The following is a 26441-nucleotide window of genomic DNA, read 5'->3' on the forward strand; positions in this document are numbered from 1 at the left end:
TGGCCTTATAGATGAACAATAATCAACTAAATTAGAAAAGGTATTAATGACATTGAGCACAAACTACCAGGTTTTGATAATGTGTGTGATAAAATTAAGATGCTTCATGCCACGAGGAGGTTGGTGTGTTTTTTTTTAGAAATGGCAAAGACTATTTTTAATTATGAAATTAGGTTGCCAGATTAGTTCTTTCTAGAGGCTCTGAGTCAAAGGTCAGTGTTCTTTGTCATAATTTATGGCACTGAGCTCATAAAAAAGGCTCAAGAGTGAAACCAATGTTTCTCCCTTTGTTGAAATCTGCCAGGGTAAGTAGAAACAGGCTTATTAAATCTTTTTTAAAATTTTATTATTTTAATTGGCATTGAATTAAATATGGTTTATAGTACTTTCAATGATGAGTCCTCAATCACATAATTCCAACAACACAACCATCACCATCACCTATCTCCCCTGTCACCCATCTCTGTCTCTTAAGGACCCCAACATCCCTCCCTTCCACCACTACCACCCCCCTTTCCCACTACTCTTTTGTGTATCTGTTATCCCATTACATTGCCTTTAGACCTCCTACGTCACCCTGTATTTTTAAGTCTTGGCTATAAGAGAGATCATTTTGTATTTATTCCATTCTTTCTGACTTTACTCGGCATGATATCCTCTAGTTCATGGAACCTTTTTAACATGTAGGAATTATGAAATCTCTATCAACCAAAATTATTGAATGTGTCAGACCTCTGTTTGGTTCAGCGGCCACAGAAATTTCACAAGCTTCCTGACACTGTGTTCCCCTAATAGAGTCAGTCTGATCAGTTCTAATATCTCATAATACCTTGGGAGATTTGTGGGTAAAGACAATTTTCTTCTTGACCTTTCTGACTTTATTTCTCATGGGACTTTGCAATGATGCAATAAAAGAATAAATAAAAGATACTTATTTCTGTGAATTATTTTATGACCAGTGGTAATTATGTTGCACATTTTCCTTTCATCCATAGTTGACAGGCATCCTGAAGTGTGCAAATTGTACCTCTAGTTATAATATTTTTTTTGTTTGTTTGGGTTTTTTTTTTTTTGCTTTTTGGGTAACACCCAGCGATGCTCAGGGGTTACTCCTGGCTCTGCACTCAGGAATTACTCCTGGCGGTGCTTGGGGGACCATGTGGGATGCCGGGGATCAAACCCGGGTCGGCCGCGTGCAAGGCAAACGCCCTACCCGCTGTGCTATTGCTCCGGCCCCTCTAGTTATAATATTAAGTCAAGTTGCCAAAAGTTAAAATGTACTATGAAGCATTTAAAATGTAATAAGTTGAACCAAGATTTCTTTATCTGAAACTTGGCTTTCTTTATAGGAATAAAGAGGAAAAATGTTAATGCTTATGACATAAAAATCAAGAATTGGTTAAAAAAATGAACTTTCTTAGCCAAGCACTGAAATAACTAATCTAGCAGAAGGGTAAAAATGATCTTAAACACATTCGAGAATTCATCAGCAAAAATTATAGATAATAAAAAGGAGATATTATGTTTCTTTTACAAATCTTATTGGTGATAAACACAAGATGTAGTGACTATGAAAAACTAGGCTTTAGATACCCCGTTTCCTATCTTATCCTATATCTAATATTTATTATTTCAACTAAACTATTAGATTAGCACAACAATTAATACATTTCACTTTGCCTTTATCAGGATATTAAAAAGCAATAAAAAAAACCTTCTCCAGCGTATCACACTTCTTGTCTAACATTCATACTGAAGTAGCAATATGATGATGATAAAAAGAGCACTTAAGTATTTACTCTATATTGGATAACTTTGAACATATTCATAGGTATTAATATACAAAACACAATAATCTAATGATTAAAGTATAGCATTTCCATTTTACATATGAATGAAGAACAGAGAAGATGCATTGTTTCCAAAAGTTATACAGGTAGTAAGTGGATGAGCCAGGATTCAATTTCTCTCCACTGTTAATGCTCTTAAGAGCCTAGGATATACTGTTTATAACATAATTAAGAAAAAGTGCCTCACTTTCAGAAATTTAAAATATATATCCTCCTTTTCTTATTCTGTTTGTTGAGTTTGTTAAGTAGTTAAAAAAAAGCTGGCCTTAAATTTATTTTTCCTATTTTAATCATGTTTTGCTTAATCTTTTCATGATGTAATATTGGTTTGTAACAAGGCCAAGGACATAGAGATCAAAGGTGGGAGATGATCAGATATTAATGTTTTATTGTTAATATGGGTTAATAGTATTCTTGCTAACACTGAGCTAAAAAGGTCTATAGTGGGTTCTGTGAGCAAAGAGAGCTCAGAGGAGTAAGACGAAAATGTGATCAAAAGAAAGAGTTTTGTGTTTGCCTCTTCTTGTTCAAAAAAAGGAGAGGCAATCTTTCCTCTGGACTAGAAAGACATTTCTCATTCATTCCCTGTTCTTTAAGAACCAGCAGAATCATCTGTTGAGACTTATCATAGAACATTATTTGTTAGACTATATATTCATCATTGGATATTTATTGAGGATTTCTGTGAAATTAAAATAAAACCCAAGATTATTACTTGACATTGATTAGAAACCAATTGCCAAGTTTTAGGACAGCTAATTGAAAAGATGCAGAGTTGTTTGAATCAAAGTATCTTAGCTGGTAGATTTAGGATAATGGTGGCAATCTAATTGATTTAGAATACGTGGCTTAAAGAGAGTTACTTACATGACAATCAAACAGAGCACTTCTATAAATTAGTAAAGCAATATCATCCAAAGATAAGAAAATGTTACACAATATATGTGCAAATCATACAGAGATCTCATACTTTTCATGATAAAATTTTAGCCATGAGTCAGGCATAAACAGTCAAATTCTGGTAAAATAAAAATTGATTCTCATCTTTGTCTTTCTTCCTATGTTTTCTGAGTTGTGTTTCTATGATATGAAACAAATTAAGGTTCCCAGCTAAATTTGTGGATCAGCTGCATTTGTGGTATTTGTGGTGCTTGGGGGTTAACTTGGGGGTTACAGAGACTGCTCCTAGGATAACTGGGGACCATGGGTTCCTGGAAATAAAACTCCATTAGTCACATGCAAGGCAAGCAGAACAGCTTACTCTGTACTGACTCTCTAGTCTACCTGCTGAATATAAAAGCTCTAGCTTTTACCAATTTGTATAGAGGCTAATTAATATTTGCCTTGATGCCTAGTTATTTGAAGGAAACTTTGAGTACCTAGAGAGGCCCCAATAAGAACAGGGGCCTTCTGAGCACCCCGGGCTTCCCTCCCCTCCGGACTGCCGGCCAAGTGGCCGGCACGCCGACCCCAAGCGCCGCCGCCGTCCTGTCTTCCGGCAAAGGATGACTACAGCCGAAGACAGAATCAGTATGCTTGAAGATGAGCTGCAAGAGGCCTACAGGCAACATCAAACCATGGCAAGAGACCTCAAAATAGCTCTAGCCAGAATCAGAGTCCTAGGGGATGAATTCAAGAGGAACAACATTAGAATCATTGGACTACCAGAACCACAGGGAACCAACCCCAACGAAAAAGACACAGTCAAACAAATCATTGCGGAAAACTTCCCACAACTGGACAATGTGGGCATCCAGATTCAAGGCGCCCGAAGAGTGCCAGCTAAAAGAGATCCTAACAGAAAAACCCCAAGACATATCATAGTTACAATGATGGACATCTTCCAGAGAGACACAATACTCCAAGCAGCAAGGTCCAAGAAGGAAATCGCATACAAAGGAGCACCCCTTAGGCTCACAGCAGATCTATCAGAGGAAACCCTCCAAGCTCGAAGGCAATGGTGGGATATAGTGAAAAAACTCAATGAAATCAACGCTTCACCAAGAATACTTTATCTGGCTAAACTCTCATTCAAACTAGAAGGAATCATACACTACTTTGGGGATAAACAACAGCTCAGGAACTTCATAGACTCAAAACCAAACCTAAAAGAAGCACTAAAGGGGCTATTGTAAGACAAGAACAACCTCTACAAGCACAACAAACCCTTGCACAAAGACGGCACAAAATCCCATAACAATAATCTCCCTTAATGTCAATGGTCTGAATTCACCAATTAAGAGACACAGACTGGCAAAATGGATTCAGAGACTCAACCCAACCTTCTGTTGCCTGCAAGAAACACATCTGAATAGCCAGAACAAACACAGACTCAAAGTCAAAGGATGGAAAACAATCCTGCAAGCAAACAACTCCCTCAAGAAAGCCGGGGTGGCTTTACTAGTATCGGACAACATAGACTTCAGGTTGAAAAAGATTAGAAGGGATAGTGAAGGCCACTTTTTATTAATCAAGGGATGTGTACATCAGGAAGAAATCACACTCCTAAATGTCTATGCACCCAATGAGGGACCAGCTAAATACCTACAACAGCTGCTAAGAGACCTCGAGAAGGACATCTCGAGCAACACAATAGTAGTTGGAGACTTCAACACCGCACTGTCTCCTCTGGACAGATCTAGAAGATTAAAACTCACCAATGAAATACTGGCTTTGAAGGAAGAAATAGAAGAGAGAGGGCTAATAGATCTATACAGGGCTTTATATCCCCAAAAAAAGGAATACACATTCTTTTCCAGTGCACATGGAACATTTTCCAGAATAGACCATGCGCTGGGCCACACAACATACCTCAACAGAATCAACAAGATAGACATTGTACCAGCTATCTTTTCAGACCATGATGCACTGAAGATAAAACTTAACTGTGGACAGATGCAGAAAACCAAATCAAACACCTGGAAATTAAATAGCTCGATATTGAACAATGAGTGGGTCAGGAAGGAAATCAAGGAAGAAATCAAAAGGTACCTAGAAACAAATGAGAATGAAGACGCGAGCTACCAGAACCTGTGGGACGCAGCTAAAGCCGTTTTAAGGGGAAAATTTATAGCTCTGCAAGCATATCTCAGGAAGGAAGAAAGGGCCCACATAAATAACTTGACTTCACAGCTCAAGACCTTAGAAAAGGACCAACAAAAGGAGCCAAAACCAGGCAGAAGGAAAGAGATAATAAAACTTAGAGCAGAAATTAATGACATGGAAACCCAAAAGACAATCCGGAAGATCAATGAAACCAAGAGCTTGTTCTTCGAGAAAATAAACAAGATTGATAAACCACTAGCAAGACTCACAAAGAAAGAGAGAGAGAGAACCCTTATAAGCCGAATCAGAAATGAAAAGGGGGACATCACAACAGAAACCAATGAAATTCAAAAGATCATCAGAGACTACTTTGAAAATCTCTATGCCACGAAACAAGAGAATCTAGAAGAAATGGATAAATTCCTCAACTCCTATAATCTCCCAAGGCTGAACCAAGAAGACCTGGAGTACCTGAATAGTCCAATTAACATCAAGGAAATTGAAATGGTAATCAAAAGTCTCCCCAAAAACAAAAGCCCAGGTCCAGACGGATTCACTAGTGAGTTCTTCCAAACATTTAAAGAGGACCTTTTGCCAGTCCTTCTCAAGCTCTTCCAGGAAATTGAAGAAACAGAAACCCTCCCTAACAGTTTCTATGAGGCTCATATCTCCCTAATACCAAAAGCAAACAAAGACACCACAAAAAAGGAAAACTACAAGCCAATATCCCTGATGAACACAGATGCAAAAATTCTCAACAAAATATTAGCAAATAGAATTCAACAACTCATCAAAAAGATCATACACCACGACCAAGTGGGATTCATCCCGGGGATGCAAGGATGGTTTAACATCCGGAAATCAATCAACATAATCCACCATATCAACAAAAGAAAAGATAAAAATCATATAATCATATCAATAGATGCAGAGAAAGCATTTGACAAGATCCAGCATCCGTTTATGATGAAAACACTAGCCAAAATAGGTATAGAAGGGACCTTCCTCAATATAGTCAAAGCCATTTATCACAAGCCTATGGCAAGCATTGTCCTCAATGGGGAAAAACTAAGAGCCTTCCCTCTGAGAACAGGGACGAGACAAGGATGCCCACTCTCTCCACTTCTGTTCAATATAGTACTGGAAGTACTTGCAATAGCGATTAGGCAAGAAAAAGACATTAAGGGCATTCAGGTAGGAAAGGAAGAAATCAAGCTCTCACTATTCACAGATGATATGATACTATACTTAGAGAACCCTAAAACCTCTAGCAAGAAACTCCTAGAAACAATAGACTCGTACAGTAAAGTTGCAGGCTATAGAATCAATACCCAAAAGTCCATGGCTTTCCTATATGCAAATAATGAGAGAGAAGAAAGTGACCTGAGAAAAGCAATCCCATTCACAATTGCGCCTCAAAAAATCAAATACCTCGGAATCAGCTTAACAAAGGAGGTAAAGGACTTGTATAATGAAAACTATAAAACACTACTTCAGGAAATAAAAGAGGACACGAGGAAATGGAAAGACATCCCATGCTCATGGATTGGAAGAATTAATATTGTCAAAATGGCAATTCTCCCCAAAGCATTGTACAAATTCAATGCGATCCCTATAGGGATACCCTTGACATTCTTCAAAGAAATGGAGCAAGCGCTCCTGAAATTCATATGGAACAATAAGCCCCCACGAATAGCTAAAGCAATCCTTGGGAAAAAGAAAATGGGAGGAATCAACCTCCCCAACTTCCAACTCTACTACAAAGCGGTAGTCATTAAAACAGCATGGTACTGGAACAAAGGCAGAGCGGCAGACCAATGGAACAGGGTTGAATACTCTGACATACACCCCCAAATATATGATCATCTAATCTTTGATAAGGGAGCAAGAAATGTGAAGTGGAGCAAGGAAAGCATGTTTAACAAATTGTGCTGGCAAAACTGGACGGCTACATGCAAAAAAATGGGCTTAGACCTCCATCTATCACCATGTACAAAAATCAGATCAAACTGGATTAAAGACCTCAACATCAGACCAGAATCCCTAAGGTACATTGAGGATAAGGTCGGCAAAACCCTCCACGACATTGAAGCCAAAGGTATCTTCAAAGCTGACACACCACTGGCTAAGCTAGTGAAAACAAAGATAAATAAATGGGACTATCTCAAACTAAGAAGCTTCTGCAACTCAAAAGAAACAGTGACCAAAATACAAAGACAGTCTACAGAATGGGAAAGGATATTTATGCAGTACCCATCCGATAAAGGGTTGATAACAAGGATATACAATGCACTGGTTGAACTCCACAAGAAGAAAACTGCCAACCCGATCAAAAAATGGGCTGATGAAATGAACAGAAACTTTTCCAAAGAAGAAATCCGAATGGCTAAGAGGCACATGAGAAAATGTTCAACATCACTAATCATCAGGGAAATGCAAATCAAAACAACAATGAGATATCATCTCACACCACAGAGACTGGCCCACATCCCCAAAAACAAAAGCAACCGGTGTTGGCGTGGATGTGGGGAGAAAGGGACTCTCCTTCACTGCTGGTGGGAATGTCGACTGGTTCAGCCCTTTTGGAAAACAATATGGACGATTCTCAAAAAGTTAGAAATTGAGCTCCCATTTGACCCAGCAATACCGCTCCTGGGAATATATCCCGGAGAGGCAAAAAGGTATAGTAGAGATGACATCTGCATTTCCATGTTCATTGCCGCTCTGTTCACAATAGCCACAATATGGAAAAAACCAGAGTGCCCGAAAACAGATGATTGGCTAAAGAAACTCTGGTATATTTACACAATGGAATACTATGTAGCTGTCAGGAAACATGAAGTCATGAAATTTGCATACAAGTGGATCAACATGGAAAGTATCATGTTGAGTGAAATGAGTCAGAAAGAAAGAGACAGACATAGAAAGATTGCACTCATATGTGGAATATAATGTAACTGTGAAGTACAAGTTGGCAACGATGAAACTTCTGGCAGATATCTCTCTGGACTTAGTTACTAAAATACTAAATTACAGAAACCCAAAACTGAGAGGCCGCTAAGTGTGGTCACTCGACCTCATACTTCTTCATCCTCAGCAATGGAAAACAAATTATCTAATGCTTCCTTTTCAGCAGGTCTGACTTTAGGGGAGAGACTCTCCAAACAATAATAGTGAGTTTTGTTGACATATTGTATGCAATCAAAGTGAAAGTAAAGTGAAATTTATTAGTTACACAGGCGGGGGGGGGCTTAGGGTGGGGGGGCTAGGGGCGTGGGGGGGTTTGGGTGTGAGGGGGCGGGGTGGAGCTATACTGGGATTCTTGGTGGAATATGAGCACTGGTGAAGGGATGGGCATTCGAGCATTGTATAACTGAGATTTAAACCTGAAAACTTTGTAACTTTGTAACTTTCCACAATAAAAAATTAAAAAAAAAATAAATAACAGGGGCCTAAGGTTCAATGTGTTGAGGGGATAGATGGGGAATGGAAAGGTCTGGTAGGTTATACAGAAGCAAATCAGAAGGCAGGAGCATGAAAGAGGGTCTTGTTTCAAAGGAATCAGGGGAAAGAGGAGAAGGTCAAGGAGGTAAAATAAGCAAGAGGAGAGGGCAGAAACAATCCAAAGAAAGACATCTTAAAGAAGTCTGTTTTGTGGGTAATATTAACATTCTGTATTATTCTTAGTAAAATTAGGTAAACAATAGAAATAGCAGAGTTGGACTGGAGTGATATTACAGCAGATAGGGCACTTGCCTTGCACGTGGCTGAACCGGGTCCTCCAAACACTGCCAGGAAGAACTCCCGAGTGCAGAGCCAGGAGGAACCCCATAACATTGCCGGGTGTGACCCAAAAAGTCAAAATAATTTAAAAAATAATTTAAAATATTGAAATAAAAGCAGAGTTTCTGACAGAGCATAGCTGGGAGTTTAATCTGCAACAAGACTTTTCAGAAAAAAAAAATCTGCCCTTAATATTCTTGCAAAGAAGCACAAACATCAAGACATTCAAGAATATGACTTTGCCTTTATCCCCTGGTAATCCTTAAAAAAAATCAGTCCAAAGTAAGTCCTGTAAGTCGTAATTGGGAGGCCTACATTTCTAATGGTGAATCTTATCCCATCCTAATTTTGACAGTATAAATGTTGACACTTATTTAAAATGGTAGGTATATCTTTAATTAATTTTTCACATGCTGACTCTTTTTTTTTTTAATTGAATCAAGATGAAACACACAGTTACAAAGCTGTTCATGATTGGGTTTCAGTCATAAATGAGCACCTTTATTCAATTGTATAATATTGTAATTGTTGAATACTGTCATGGAAGGTAGAGAATAGGCTGAACACTAAAGACTACAAACAAGAAGTCATTTATAGGCAAGGTAAAGGGTGCAGGATAAATGGGTGGAAAGTTTTTCAGATGAGACATCAAAAACTTCTTGTTAAACTGATGTTTTGCTAAACTGGTGTAAATTGATTTTTTTGCTAAAGTCAGGAAAAGATTTCAGAAGTAAGGAATTCAATTGCTTATTAGTGGTATAAAATATTGAGGAGAGTCAGGAACTCTTGACAAACTGTTATTTGTAACTTTATATATACAGGAATTTTTTGGTAAACTATTATATAATAAACTTCATATTCCATTAAAAAGATTAGCGGAGTATTTTCTGAGAATAGCCTTGGTTTCCTCATCTGTAAAATGGAGTAATAATTGTAATAGATGGGGTGCTTGTCTTGCATGGCCTCTCTGGGTTGGATCATATAGTCACCTGAGTTCACCAGAAGTCATTCCTGAGTGCAGAGTCCAAAGTAAGACCTGAGCACCAAAGGGTGATGTTTTAAAACAAAAACAAAAATATTTCCTTTATAGTAAGTGTTCTACAACTCTTGACCCATATCTTTAATACCCTCATCACGACCTAAACCCAATGTATTAGTAGTGCTGTTTAGGGTTAGGCTTTTAATTTTATGTTTCTCATAATATAGTAAGGTACTTACTATGCTTTACTCATCTGTGATGACATTGAAAGGGAAAATATAGACTGATTTCCCTTTTCCCATAAGAGGTTTGAGAAATGCTGGTTAGAGATAGACTTTAGGACTCATTTCCATATTTATTTTCTACTGGCAAAGAATTTGGTGGCCTTGGTATAAAATCACGACACAGCTAATATCAGGCCTTCCCTAACCTACTGTGTTTCTTCTAGTTTCTCTTTGCAGTGTTTATCATTATATTGAATGTCTACATATACTTAAGTTAGACTATATAGAGTACCTCTCTATAAAAAAAGAGTAAAATATGTCTTTTTATAAACAGCAACATGCAATCTTAATTATAATAATATTGATTGTGGACTGTCTTATGAGAGAGTACTAGGTACTCTCTAACTACAGCTCACTTACATATTGTGAATTTAATTTTATTTATAAAGTAGGGGGGCCAGAGCAATAGTACAATTGGTAGGACATTTGCCTTGCATGTGGATGACCTGGCTTCGATCCCAACATCCCATGTGGTCCCCTGAGCAGCACCAGCAGTGAGTGATTCCTGAGCACAACGGGACTGTCCTTTCCTCATAATCAACTAGACTTAAACTTTGTAGACTTAATAACTAATTTATGGGCATCCATAATCACAGTTGTGTTTTAAATTCCATTTTAATAAAAGGGATTTAAAAATCTCTAAGGGGAGGGTGATCTGAATAATACCAATCAAGGATTTTAATGAATTTAGAAGTTTTAAAACATTCTTCATGCTTCTTTTCTCTTGAGTGACTGATATCTTGTATAATTTAGGAGAAAAACAAAGGAGATGTGTTTTTCAATGTGCAATAAGCTAAACTATTACTCCACTAAATTATTTCCTTTCAGGCACGTTTTAACTTTCCTTATTCTTATCAACTTGTGACTTTTCCTATATGGTACTTTATTCTCTTTACATTTTTCCTTATACCTCTTTTCTGACACAAACTTGAAAACACCTTTGATCTCAGATTCCTAATTATCCATTGAAACTTCTTGGTGTCTTTTTTGCAGTGTTTCTTACAGAAAAAAAAAAAGTAGAATGATATATTTAACTGAACAATTCAAAGGTCTTGATGAATTTAGTGTGATCATAGACATTTAACAAAGCTTTTGTGTTTGACTGTCCTTTTATGCCACATGGGAATCTGCTGGTTTATTGATGTCACTGGTGGCTATGTGTGAATATCATATGAGATAATGGATATAAAATCAGTTTAGACATGAATTATGCATTCAAAATGCAGGGTATTATCTCATAAAAAGATTCTGGAGAAGTACTTTTGATTTCTTGGAAGGAATATATAAATCAATACTGAGCAAGCAATGTAAGTTTTGATGACCTTGTCACCTAGAAGTAATATATTAGTAAGGATATACTATTCAAAGGTTCGATCTGTGTTTTTATTATACTTTTCAAACTAGACACTTCTGCTATCCTTTGTTTGGTTTCTTTCTCTCAAGGCTATAATCTAGAATTTCTTTCAAAATCAATATTCCTCCCTACACAGATTTTCCTCTGGGGGAAAGTTGATTATCCTTATTTATCATAAACATTTAATTTATTTAAAGAGAAAGTCTGATTTGGAAATTTGTATTATTGAAAAATAAGTTTTAACAGCCCAGGTATGAACTCCTCTCTTCTAAGGAGTATTAGTAGTTCAGTTGTGGTAAAAATTGCAGAGCCACTTATTTGAGGGGCAATGGAGATACTTAGGGTGGGAACAGAATCAAGTGTAAGTTTCTCTCTCCCTCCCTTGCTTCCTCTTTCCCTCCCTCTCTCCCTTCCCTCCCTCTCTCCCTTCCTCTCTCCCTCCCTTCTTTCCTCCCTCCCTCCCTCCCTTCTTTCCTTCCTTTCTCCCTTCCTTCCTTCCTTCCTTCCTTCCTTCCTTCCTTCCTTCCTTCCTTCCTTCCTTCCTTCCTTCCTTCCTTCCTATTGTGAGGAAATAGAGAGAGAAAAGAAAGGAAAGAAAGAGAAAGAAAAAGAGAAAGAAAGAAAAGAAAAAGAGAGAAAGAAAGAAAGAAAGAAGGAAGGAAGGAAGGAAGGAAGGAAGGAAGGAAGGAAGGAAGGAAGGAAGGAAGGAAGGAAGGAAGGAAGGAAGGAAGGAAGGAAGGAAGGAAGGAAGGAAGGAAGGAAGGAAGGAAGGAAGGAAGGAAGGAAGGAAGGAAGGAAGGAAGGAAGGAAGGAAGGAAGGAAGGAAGGAAGGAAGACATCATAGCTATTTGAACTATTTCCCTGACCTGAGAGATGATGGTTTGAATATGTGGTAGTAGTAACAGAAGCACATGAAATGGATGTGTCTCTTTCAATAGAGAGTCTTTACATTATAAGATAGAGCAACAGATATGTCATGGAAGACTCCAGGGTTTATAAAACAGTTCTCAAGGGATGGCATCACCATGCCCTGATAGTGAGAGGCCTGGTACTAAAGACACTCTTAAAAAGATACATTCTTTCCAATTATTCAACTTCATTATTTGATCACTGTAGTCTCTGCTGTTCTAACATTATTTTCCTGCTGCGTATCATTTTGTGTATAATTTGAAGTGCTAGTAAAATAATCCATTTAACTGAGGGGCTTGATGTAGTGTTTTGTATAGTGTTGGGAGGAGAGATGGGTCACAGGCTAGGGAGGGGATTTTAATATTGAAGGGAAGCCAAAATCTCTGCAGGGTGTTGAGATCTCTGCCAAGCTCATTTCCTCCCGTGTCCTCCCAGGGATCTGCCTCACCAGTTTCATGGGAGAGTGAGTTTTATGGTGATTTTGCAAAGCTTTGTACAAATTTAAACCAGAGAATAGTTTGTCTCTCAGGGTGGAGCTAAAGTAGCCCTGTACTCTTCAAGCACTCAGAACAAATTGTGCCTCCGGGGTGACCAAAGGCTGGAGTTAGATTTATCTGCAAAGGAGAAGAGTAGAGGAACACAAAGCTTTTAAAGAAAATCCAGGAGCCCTACCTAGACACAGAGAGTAGTAGAACATTCAAATGGAAATGCAGAGATTTACCTGACTGAGAGGTCAAGGAATAGGTCAGGGCTGATCATCTTTGTTTGCAGGAAATGAAGTCTCCCTTCTGCTAACATCAAAAGTGTGATATTTTTATCTGACTCATTCATTATCTGAAAACCTCAAGGACTGCAGTCTCAAAATTTCAGCTTAGAAGTTATATTTATAAGTTGAGTCAGCTCTGGAAATAATTGTCGTAAATTATTTCGAATAAAGGAGAAGGTGGAGAATGTTATTAACATTTATTTCTACCGTGTAATTTAAGGCATCTTTTTTTTCGCCCCTTTATTTTCACTTTTTAAGTTTCGTCTTCCTTTTCATTTTGTGTTGCATTAGCCAGTCACTATTCACGCTTGTTTGAGGTGTTTTTCGTGGGTGACTCACTTCAGTTGCAATGCTGCAGTGCCCTTGCACATGATTGGGTGCACCAGAGATCCTGCATCTTTTATTTGATGGCCTGTACCACCATTGTCAGCGTTTCTGGGATGACACTTGATGTATGATGTCGTCCCAAGATCAAACCTTTAACCTCATGCTTGCAATCAGGTCCTTTTTGAGCTATGTTTTGAGCTACACTGAGCGACATTACCAGACCCTATTTTGCCATGATATATATTTCACCTTTCACACGGCCGACCCAAGTTCAATTCCTCCGCCCCTCTCGGAGAGCCTGGCAAGCTACTGAGAGTATCGAGCGCAAGAGGCAGAGCCTGGCAAGCTACCCGTGCACATTGGATATGCCAAAAACAGTAACAATAAGTCTCTCAATGAGAGACGTTATTGGTGCCCACTTGAACAAATCGATGAGCAATGGAATGACAGTGATATATTCTGTTTATATGTTTGCTTATTACTCTATTTACAACTATCACTCATTTTGCCTTTATATGTTTTTCCCAAGGGAAGAGGAAGCCTTAGCTTCCCTTTGCCAGCTGCTGCAAGCAGCTACATTTTTGCTGTCCCCATTCTATATTTTATAGATTCCTGCAAATTCCTCTTACAATTTCCCAGGGCCATAAATTCTGCCTCAGACCTTGGGCTCATAGGAGACTAAGACAAAGAGAACACACACCTGGCGTATGGGGAAATATCACCTAAAGGATCTTAAATAAACAGACAGTTGACCACCAGCTCAGATGGGAATGCAAGATATTAATCATAGTTAGCAATACAAACCAGCCTTAAATGAACAAGCCATTGCTGGGAAACAAACAGGAATGCTCTGATACTTTGAAGAATAACACAAAGACCTAGTTTTTCTACTTGACCCCCTCCCCAATTGAGTCATACTTAGCCAGTCTTTAACTAAGTCCCCTTCCCACATACCCCCCTATCCCGGGAAGAGTTTCATTCTCTGGGAATATAATTTTTTTGAGTTTATATTCTCCATATATTTTTTCTCCTTTAGACTAAATCACTTAAATTATAATTTAAATCCATAAATATTTCTTGATGGCTTGCCTTGGTGCTAATAATTCTTTTTATATTATTCTAGCATTTAGATCACATCTGAGTAGGAATTCTTATTATCCTCTAGGCCTAGGTTTGGTGAATGGTGAAAAATCTTACATAATATGCAAAAGTAAAAAAATTGTTTTGTATTTTTGTCTTTATGTGGGATTGATTTTGTGTGTTTTATAAGATAGACAATTATCAGTTGAATTTACACTATTTATTTTTCCCATTATAACTACACATGCCACATTAGTTATATTGTAGTTTTAATGTAGTCTTTTGACTGTTTTCTTTATCCCTGAATCAATATTTAGCTGTGTAATCAATAATATTTTTCTAAGAAGTTTCATAACCATATCTGAACTTGATAATTGTTTTTTTTATGTTTGAGAATGATCTTAGTGATTCTCAGTTTACTTTTTTAAGCTGTGGGAAATGAATTTTTGATGAGTTTTGGATTAAATGTTTAGATTAATTTGCACAGAATTAGCATCTGTACCTATGCTTCTGTTCATGATATGTCTAGTTTATGTCTAGTAATGTGCTGGTGTATACTTTTTATTTGGGCTGGAGTGATAGCAGAGTGAGTAGGGTGTGTGCCTTGCACACAGCTGACCCGGGTTCAATTCCTTTGTCCCTCTTGGAGGGGCTGGCAGGCTACCAAGAGTATCCCACCTGCATGGCAGAGCCTGATAAGCTACCCATGGCATATTCAATATGCCAAAAACAGTAACAACAAGTCTCACAATGGAGACATTACTGGTGCCCGCTCGAGCAATGAGCAGCAGGATGACAGTGATACCGTGAGATTCTTCATATTCTTCATGAGGTCACTGTCACTGTCATTGTCACCCCATTGTTCATCAATTTGCTCGAGCGGGCACCAGTAACGTCTCCATTGTGAGACTTGTTGTTACTGTTTTTGCCATATCAAGTATGCCATAAGTAGCTTGCCAGGCTCTGCCGTGTGGGCAGGATACACTCGGTAGCTTGCCAGGCTCTCAAAGAGGGGCGGAGGAATCAAACTCGGGTCGACTGCGGGCAAGGCAAACGCCCTACACTCTGTGCTATCGCTCCAGCCCATTCTTGAGGTCAAATTTTTTAAATAGGTATCCATAAGTGGAATTGCTTGATCTTACAGTAGCTCTTTTATTTCATTTTAGTTTTTTATTCTGTTTTTGATCTGGCTGTGCTCAGGTTTTACTCCTGGCTCTATGCTCAGGAATCACTCCAGGCAGGACTCAGTTGTGCTTGGATCACACATTGCTGCTTGAAAGACAAGTGCCTACCCACTGTTTGATCTCTTAGGCCTCTGGTGGTTCTATGTTTAGCTTCTGAGGAAGTAACATAGCATTTTCAAGATGGTTGCACTAATTTATATTCCCACCAATACCGCAGAAGAGTTGCTTTTGTTGGCCATACGCTCTTCATCTCTTATTATTGCTCTTTTTGATGTAAACCTTTTCACAGGAGTAAAGTAGTATCTCATTGTGCTCTTAATTGTTTATTTTTAATAATTTCTAATAATGAACACTTTTATCATATGCCTACTAGCCCAAAAGTGCCTTTATTATCAAGAAATTTATAAATTATCCAGAGATATGGATATGTAATTAGGCATAAAATTATAAAGAGTTTGTTTTAAAATACCCACCATATTCACTTACATACCCACAGTTAAAAAGCAAGGTATTAGCCAAGTATGTGTCCTCTTTGGAAAATGTCTATTCAGATCACCTGCCCATTTTGTGATTGGGTAGTTTAGTTTAGTTTTGTTATTGTTGTTTGTTTTGTTTGTGCTTAGTGAGTTGCATGAGTTCTTTATAATACTGAGATACTGAAAAATTATCAAATATGTAATATGCAATTACCCTCTCTCACTCAGATTTTTAAAATTTCTGTTTCTATTTTATTTTGCAGTATAAACACTTTTACATTGCATGAAGTCCACCCCAACTGTTTAGCTTTATTTCATTTTCCTTGCTGTTGAGACTGAATTCCCCCAAACATCTTTAATATTAGTGCCAGGGAATGCTCCACCTATATTACCGTTATGTAGTTTATAGTTATATATATCACATGGTCTTTTATACATTTTAATTTACTCTTAAATGTAGGGCAAAAAAAGCAGTAGAGTTTTTACCCTGTTTCATGTTATTATCTGGTATTTCCATTGATACTTATTTTTATTTTTTTTTTAAAAATGTAATTTGAAAAGTTTTTGATAGTTGAGTTTTAAACATAAAATATTTCAGCACTAGCCCCACTACCAGTGTCAAGTTATCTCCACCAGTGTTCCCATATTCCATCCCCACCCCCAGCCCCTACCCCAACCTCTACCTGTCAACTTGACAGGCACATTACAAAGTTCCATTGCTTGCAGTTAGCAGCTTGGATCTCATGTTTCAGTGTGGTTGAGAAAGAGTTTTGGATATGAGTTATACCATTCACCTGTATCACCAATGTAACTGAGGCCCTGGCCCCTGTTCACACTACTCTCATTATCTTTTTCCCCTCCTTGATTTCTTTCCTTCTCTGTCCTCCTCTCTATACACTGGGGTCAAGAGTGATCTAGGCAACCCCCATTTACAAAACATTTCCTCATCCAGTATTCTATATAGCACAGGTAGGAGAGATCATCCTGTCTGTTTTTCTTCTGGCTTATTTCACTCAACATTCCAGTTCCAGTTAGGTTGCAGCAAATTGCATGATTTCATCATTCTTTGCAGTTGTATTGTGTTCTATTGTGGACATATCTCACATCTTCATAATCCATTCATTTGTTGTTCAACAGATATCATATCTTAGCTATTGTACTTGAGTGCAGCAATAAAAATGGTTTGTATATATGCTTTTGAATGAAGGTTTTTTTATGTATTGGGCGTAAATGTCCCAAAGGTGGAACTGCTGGGTCATAGGGCAGTCAATTCTAAGTTTACTGCAATCTTTCCATGCTGTTTTTCACAGGGATTGGATGAAATAACATTTCCACCAGCAGTAGATGAGAGTTCCTCTTTCACCACACGCCCAACAACACAGATTGTTCTACTATTTTTGATATTTGGCTTTCTCTCTGGTGTGAGATGGTACCTCCTTGTTGTCTTGATTTGGATTTCTCTAAGGATAAGTGATACCGAACATTTTTCCATTTGCATACTGGTTATGCTCCTATGTTCTCTGAGAAGTGTCTATTCATTTCATCTCTCCAGTTTTCAATTAGGTTTTTACTTTTTTTTTTGGTTGAAGATTGTGAGTACTTTATATATCCTGTATCTCAAAATTTATCTAATATGTTGAATGCAAATATTTTTCCCATTCATATTTTTTGTTTTAGCCTGTTTTCTTTTGCCATACAGATGATCTTTAATTTTATATGGTCACATTTATTTATATAGTTGCATTTGCCAGTGGTATCAGGACATTGAAGATGCCTGTAAGATTAAAAAATTTAATCATTTTCCTATGTTTTTCTCAATGTATTTATAGTCTCTGGTCAGATCTTAAGGTCTTTGATCCACTTTGAATTGACCTTTATGTAAGGTCAATTATGTGTTAGGTGTAAATATGAATCCAGTTAACTGTCCATATATTTGTGTTTCTGTCATTGGGTATTCAATTTTGATCCATTGATTAGAGGGCCTATCTTTATTCCAGTACCATACAGTTTTAATCACTAAGGCTTTATAATACAGTTCTAAATTCAGTAATGAAATACCTCACACTTTCTGTTTTTCAGTATGACTTTGACTATTTATGGCCTCTTTTGGTTCAATACAAACTTTTTATTGACTTTTCTAGATCCTCGAAGAATGTCATTTGAATTTGGATTGGATTGAATCTATATAAAAACTTAGGTAGGATAGTCATTTTTAATAATATTGATTCTTCTAATCCACAAGAATGGGATATTTTTCCATTTCCTAAGGTCTTCCATCTCTTTCTGAAGTGATTTAAACTTATTATGATATATCATGTCTTTTTTCTAGGTATTTTATATTTTTGGATATAATTTTTAGTGTGATAAACTCTTTGATTTTTTTTCTCTGATTCATTCTGTGTATATAAGAATGTGAACAGTTTTTGTGTAATGTCTATGTAGCCAATCACTTTGCTATATTGGTTTATTGTTTCTAGAAACTTCTTTGTGGACTATTTATGGTCCTATATATTTATATATCATCATGTCATTTGCAAATAGTGCTAATTTGAGTTCTTTTCCAATTCAGATCCCTTAGATTTGTTTTTCTTTCCTGATTGCTGTAGCTAGGACTTCCAATACTGTGATGATTAAAAGTGGAGTGTATATAAGTTTGCCCCATTCCTGATCTCAGGGGGAATTCTTTCAAGTTTTCACCACTAAGAATGATTCTGGCTATGAAGTTGTTAAAGATGGCTGTTATTATTTGAGGAAATTTCTTTTAACCTTATTTTTGTTTAGGATTTTTATCATGAAAGGATGTTGTATGTTGTCAAGGATCTGCATGAAAGGATGTTGGATGTTGTCAAGGATCTGGATCAATTGATATGATCATATGATTTTTACTTTTCTGTTTACTAATTTGGTGTTTTATGTTAACTGGTTTACATATGCTGAACCATCCTGTCTGCTATACCTTAATGCCTTGTTATGATATCTCAAAGTTTTCATTATAAAGATTTTTCACCGCCTTGTTAAATTTATTTTTAGTCATTTTAATTATTTTCGATGAGATTGTCAGTGGTTTCTTTATTATTTGTAGATATGATCAAAACAAATTTATATTATCTTTGTAATCAGCCACTTTGCTTTATTATTTCTAATAACCTTTAAAAGGTTCTTACATATGTTGTTTTGTCATCTACAAGTAATGACAATGTCACTTCTTTTATAAATCTAACTTCATTTATTTTTGTTGCCAATGTCTCTTGGAGTCTTCTCCAGGCCTCTGTTCAGCGCGCTCACACATCCAGCAAGGGGCCTCCGCTCAGGGTCCTGAGGACAGGGCCGCACTTCCCTCCAGCTAAGGGGAAGGGTCCCAGGGAAAAGAGCAAACCTTGCCACTGCCTCCTCCAAAGAAAAAGAAAAAAGCACAGTAGGGGGGTCCTGTAAAGCAGATTCCATTTTATTGAGAGACATCAAGCCTTTATATAGGATGAGGAGGGTGGTGGGAGAGTGCAAGGGTCATGTACACAGGATGATCAGAACAAACAAGTTTTCTATAGATAGGGTCACACCCTCACAGAGGATTTGCCATAAGCATCCTGTCCCCAGGTAACATTGAACTGTGATATGCATTGCAACAGGCTTCCCTACAAAGCAGACCAAAAGGTGTTACTCTCCCAGCAATATGCCCGCTGAGCCCAGGGATTAGTGTGGCACTTCAAAGCAGACCAAAAGGGGCTTGTCCCCCAACAATTGTGTAATAGTTCTGACTAGCACTTTCATAATTAAAAGAAATAATGATAGTGGAAAGCTTGGTCATATTCTTGCTTTTAAATGAAAAAAAAATAATTTTCCATTGAATATAGCAGGAATGGCATATTTGTAGTTTATGGCTTTATTTTGCTGAAATATGGTCTTTCCATCATCATTTTACTGAGGTCTTTTTCTTACCGTATATAGACACTGACACTTGTCAATATGCTCTATACATTTTTTTCAGATGATTTTATTTTTTTGCTATTTGGGTCACACCTGGCGATGCACAGAGGTTACTCCTGGCTCATGCACTCAGGAATTATGCCTGGCGGTGCTCAGGGGACCATATGGGATGCTGGGAAGTGAACCCGGGTCTACTTCGTGCAAGGCAAATGCCCTACCCCCTGTGCTATCACTCCAGCCCCTTTCAGATGATTTTTATCTTACTTTTCAACAATATAGTATATTCCACTCATATGTTCATCTATATCGGACCTCTTTATATATTAGAAACATAAGCTGTGGTATTTCCTGAACAGGGATACACTGCTTCTTTATAGGGACACTGGAATAAGGTAGGTGCAGAAGCCATTATCAGTTTCAAGTCCAATTGGGAGGCATTTTCTTTTGTTCTCTGAGAGAAACCCTGCCAGGAGGCACTATGTATGTGTCTGTTTTATTTTCGTGAAAAGGAGCATTAAGTAAATAAGTTGGGAACCTCTTTATTATAGTTAAAACCTTGGTTTATCTTCAAATTTTATTTGCTAGAATTCAGTTCAGAATTTTTGCATCATTTCCATCAGGGCTATTAGGTAGGTGTATGTGGGTGAGCTTATGCCTGCTATCATAGACTTAAATTCAGGTTATTGTTGGACTTACAAAGTGTTTTATAATCATTAATTTTTCTTAGATATGTAAGTATTTAAGAAAAATAAACTTAAGCTATTTTTTAAGTGGTTAAGATCACATGCCACTGACCCTGGCCCTGGTTTGATCTTCATTGTGTACATAGCCCCCCCAAATGTCCAGGAGTGAGTCCTAACCACAGAGCCAGGAGTAAGCCTAGAGGACAGCTGGATGTGGCCAAAATATCCCCAAACTTATCTCCCCCACCCCCAAAAAAAGTTTTTTGCCGAAGAGGTAGTACAACAGGATGCTTGCCTTCCAAATAATCTACCTGGGTTCAGTCTAGGCAATTTTAAGCACTGCCAGGAGGAGAATGGTGGAATAGAAAAGATGTGCCAGGAGTCGAAGGTTCTACATCCTCTTAACCACTTCTTCGACGCTCTTGAAGGCTTTCTACACTGCTGATTTCTGGCGCCAGGTCGTTCTTCATGTTGAGTTCTCTACCCAGGTACACTTAGCTGCTGCATTCGGAGATGTTCATTACATTGAGATAGTGATTACTGATAAGCATGCTGTTTAGTTGACATGTCTCAGATTTTCAAAATTTTTCCGTATAGTAATATTTCAAATAAATAGTAGCACCATGCAATTTCCATCTGCAGTTTGGTTTAATTTAATGTTGCTTCTCTGAAAATTATACAGGCTAATAGGTCATGATAGTTGTATAGATATAGATATAACTCCATGACATTTGCACTGATACTATGGTAACACTTGTGGGACTTGACCACAAAGCATTTAGCAATCATCCTGTCATAAATAATGGGCTGTGTTTAACTTTTGATCATTACAATGATATGACAAATGTGTTCTCATATACTCCTGAGACCATTAATTGAAGGTTTTGAGGAGTATATACTTATGGAGGAATATTTTGGTAGAAAGATATTATGCATCTTCTACATGATATTGCAGATGCTTTTGTTTTTATATTTAGCTTGCTTCCCCAAAGGAATATGAAAATTCTAGTCAATCTCTGTCAACTATAGACTTTTAAAAGAATGATTTGTGGCCTTGTTATTTATATTTCATTCCTCAGATGGGAAGTGAAATTGCTCTATGTTGGACATTTGTATTTTCAATGAATTATAGAATATGAGAATTATTTTTTTTCTACTGTAGAATTATAGGGTATAAGGGAAACAGATTTGTATATTCTGATTACAAGATCCCAATCTGTATTCTGCATTCATTGGAAAGAGAAAGGAAAAGAACTCCCCTTGTGGGAGAGAAATTTAGTAGAGGACTAAGTTAAAAGTAAGAGCTTTGTGTGGGCCTTTTTAAAGGCCTCTTGAACCAATCAACAAGTATCACAGAGAACGTGGGAAGTCCACAGGGTTGTCAGTCAGGTTTGTCTTTCTGGTCACCTGCCTTGCATCTTGTGACTCCTAATTCTGGGACAGAATAATATGGTTCTGGGGACTTCCCTCTTCTTGTCAAGGGGAAACTGAGACTTCCTCTTTCAGTTACTAATAACTATAAAGCTCTTTAGCACTGTCGTCCCATTGTTTATCAATTTGCTCGAGTGGGCACCTGTAACGTCTCTATTGTGAGACTTGTTGTTACTGTTTTTGGCATATCGGATAGCTTGTCAGGCTCTGCCATGCAGGCAGGATACTCTCAGTAGCTTGCTGGGCTCTCCGAGAGGTACAGAGGAATTGAACCCAGGTAGGCTGTGTGCTGACCTACCTGCTGTGCTATCGCTCCAGTCCAAAATGAGGAATATTTTGAGAAGTGTACAAGAGTACACTTTCTTCATATGTAACAGTTAAAGCAAAAGACCAGCCCTACTGTCTAAGACAGAATGAGTAGTACATCTTCAAATCTACAATTCAGTTGCACTGCATTTTTCACTTATACATAGCCTTCAATGATATTTTGCAATTCTGTCTATAAAAGCTTGCACATTATGTTAGGATTAATAATGGATACCTGAATTGTATATTTTTCATTTATTCTGAATGGAATATTTTTGTTATAAGAAGTAATATCCATTTTATTGGGTATTAGTAAATTAATGAACACAGTACCAATAACCTTCCTTACATTATACTTAAATTTTAAAAAGTCTGTACCCCTGATTCTCAGTGAATATCACATGTATTGTGTATCTTCAGTAAATGTCACATTGTTGGAGGAATGAGTGACTGTATTTCAGTTATTTTTGACATACCTCTTTAGAAAGTCCTCTGTGGTCTATTTCTCTTTGCTGTTACCTAATTTGTCAAATTAACTTGGTGAGGAATTAAAGCACTTAGGGTTTGTCATGGACTATATATCTTTTGCCTCTGAAGTGTAGACTAAAATGACTAAACTAAAGAGAAGTAGGTGGGTTTCTTTTGTGACACTTCTTAAAGTTGATTCAGATTTCAAGTTCTGCAGCATTAATAGTAACCACTGTCCTAGTGGATTCTCTGTGCTGACTTATTCTTTCCTGATATTAAAATATTTAGAGGTTGCTATACTGCCAATCAAGGACAAACTGTGAAATGTAAATGATCTGAACTTGAACATACAAACACTAAATCTTTAGATGTTTCACCAAGTTATCTATGGCACCGGCAGTGGATTGTTTCCAGATTTATTCTGTGCTGATTCTATTTCAAGTAACCTCTGGGGAGATCTGTCTACCTGTCAGGCAGAGTTTTGACTAAAGTATTCTTCTAGAGCAAGAATGGCATCCACAAACAAAGAAAAGAAAGAAACAGTATAGAGGGATATTTGCATTTTCAGTTTAAATAAAATTGTAAGAGCATTTTTTTAATTTATTCTACATTAACTTTCAAGGTTGGACAAAGTTCTTTAGATTTGTATGGGTTTTACTAGCAGTAATGAACTCAGGTTATAGGTTGTTCACCAATACCGCAAAATACTTAAAAAATAAGAGCTTTTTGTATTTATTTCCTCTCAACTACTGCTGTCACAGGAAAGTCAAGTTGCCTCCCACATGTTTGTAGTCTATATCATTTGGTTTGAGTGTTTTTCACTTATTCTTCTTCTAATGATTTTGATTTCTGTATTCCTCATTTATTCTTCCGTTTCACTGCAAGAGATAATTAGAAGTTGTTTGATGCAGATAAGGCAAGGCAGTCATAGTCAGAAATTCCTTTCCCCAAATAAATAATCTCTTTTCTAAGTCAAGGACACCTCTGTTCTCATTAAATAGTCTATTACAAAACTTGAGGGATCAGAACCATCTTTTTGATTATAAATAAATTTCAATAATGATAAAAATGCTATTCTAAACATCATAATATTAAGTAACAAGGTGCATTGGATTTTAAAATTCATTTCAAGAAGATTCTACATTATTGGAAAGGATATTTACACAATACCCATCAGATAAGGGGTTGATATCAATGGTATATAAAGCACTGGTTGAACTCTACAAGAAGAAAACATCCAACCCCATCAAAAAATGGGGCGAAGAAATGAACAGAAACTTTACCAAGGAAGAAATACGAATGGCCAAAAGGCACATGAAAAAGTGCTCTGCATCACTAATCATCAGAGAGATGCAGATCAAAACAACTTTGAGATACCACCTCACACCACAGAGACTAGCACACATCCAAAAGAACAAAAGCAACCGCTGTTGGAGAGGATGTGGGGAGAAAGGGACCCTTCTTCACTGCTGGTGGGAATGCCGACTGGTTCAGCCCTTCTGGAAAACAATTTGGACGACTCTCAAAAAATTAGATATTGAATTCCCATTTGACCCAGCAATACCACTGCTGGGAATATATCCCAGAGAATCAAAAAAGTACAATCGAAACAACATCTGCACATGTATGTTCATCGCAGCACTGTTTACAATAGCCAGAATCTGGAAAAAACCCGAATGCCCCAGAACGGATGACTGGTTGAGGAAACTTTGGTACATCTATACAATGGAATACTATGCAGCTGTTAGAAAAAAGGAGGTCAAGAATTTTGTAGTCAAGTGGATGGGCATGAAAAGTTTCATGCTGAGTGAAATGAGTCAGAAAGAGAGAGACAGACATAGAAAGATTGCACTCATCTATGGTATATAGAATAACAGAGTGGGAGACTAACACCCAAGAACTGTAGAAATAAGTACCAGGAGGTTGACTCCATGGCTTCGAGGCTGGCCTCACGTTCCGGGGAAAGGTCAACTCAGAGAAGCGATCACCAACTACATTGCAGTCGAAGGCCATGTGGGGGAAGGGAGTTGCGGGCTGAATGAGGGCTAGAGACTGAGCACAGTGGCCACTCAACACCTTTATTGCAAACCACAACAGCTAATTAGAGAGAGAAAACAGAAAGGAATGCCTTGCCACAGTGGCAGGGTGGGGTGGGGGGGAGATGGGATTGGGGAGGGTGGGAGGGACACTGGGTTTACGGGTGGTGGAGAATGGGCACTGGTGAAGGGATGGGTTCCCAAACTTTGTATGAGGGAAGTATAAGCACAAAAGTGTATAAATCTGTAACTGTACCCTCACGGTGATTCTCTAATTAAAAATAAATAAATTAAAAAAAAAAAGAAGAAGATTCTACATTATTGCACTTAATAAAGCCATTTTTAGATAAACTATTATCATTAACTTGGTGAGAAATTAAAGTACTCAGGTAAGAAAAGAATCAAAATTGCATTCCTGAGCTCTCATTACTAGAGAAGGGTGATTTGGGCATCATCCATATTTAAATCCAATACTTTTTTTTTTTGGTTTTTGGGTCACACCCAGCGATGCACAGGGGTTACTCCTGGCTCTGCAATCAGGAATTACCCCTAGAGGTGCTCAGGGGACCATATGGGATGCTGGGATTAGAACATGGGTCGGCCGCATGCAAGGCAAATGCCCTACCCGCTGTGCTATTGCTCCAGCCCCCTAAATCCAATACTTTTTTAAAAAAAATTTTGTTAGAGAATCACTGTGATGTACAGTTACAAACTTATGAACTTTTGTGTTTGCATTTCACTCATACAGTGGTCATTTACCCATCTCTCCACCAGTGCCCATTCACCTCCACCAATGATTCCAGGCAAAAAAGTATAGTAGAAATGACATCTGCATTTGTATGTTCATTGCAGCACTGTTTACAATAGCCAAAATCTGGGAAAAAATTGAGTGTCCAAAAACAGATGACTGGTTAAAGAAACTTTGGTACATCTACACAACGAAATACTATGCAGCTGTTAGAAAAGATGAAGTCATGAAATTTGCATATAGGTGGATCAACATGGAAAATATCACATTAAGTGAAATGAGTCAGAAAGAGAGACAGACATAGAAAGATCGCATTCATCTGTGAAATATAAATAACAGAGTGGGAGACTAACACCCAAGAGTAGTAGAGATAAGGACCAGGAGGTCTGCCCCACAGCTTGGAAACTGGCCTCACGTGCTGGGGGAAAAGGCAGCTGAGATAGAGAAGGGAACACCTAGTAGAGGATGTTGGGAGGACCCATTCGGGTTGGAAGATGCGAACTAAATGTAAACTATAGACCGAACATGATGGCCACTCAATACCTCTATTGCAAACTACAACACCCAAAAGGAGAGAGCACAAAAGGGAATCCCCTGCCGCAAAGGCAGGGTGGGGTGGTGGGGGATGGGGTGGGGGTGATGAGAGGGATACTGGTATCATTGGTGGAAATCCAATACTTTTTATTACTAAGGTATATTTGTTTTTTTTTACTAAAATATTGATAGGGCTCTGTAGAAACAGAATACAAAGAAGATTACTATACATCTGACATCATGGGAGACAAAATAACATATAAATAATACTGTT

Source organism: Sorex araneus, chromosome 11 (assembly GCF_027595985.1).
Source record: "Sorex araneus isolate mSorAra2 chromosome 11, mSorAra2.pri, whole genome shotgun sequence".
Lineage (NCBI taxonomy): Eukaryota > Metazoa > Chordata > Mammalia > Eulipotyphla > Soricidae > Sorex > Sorex araneus.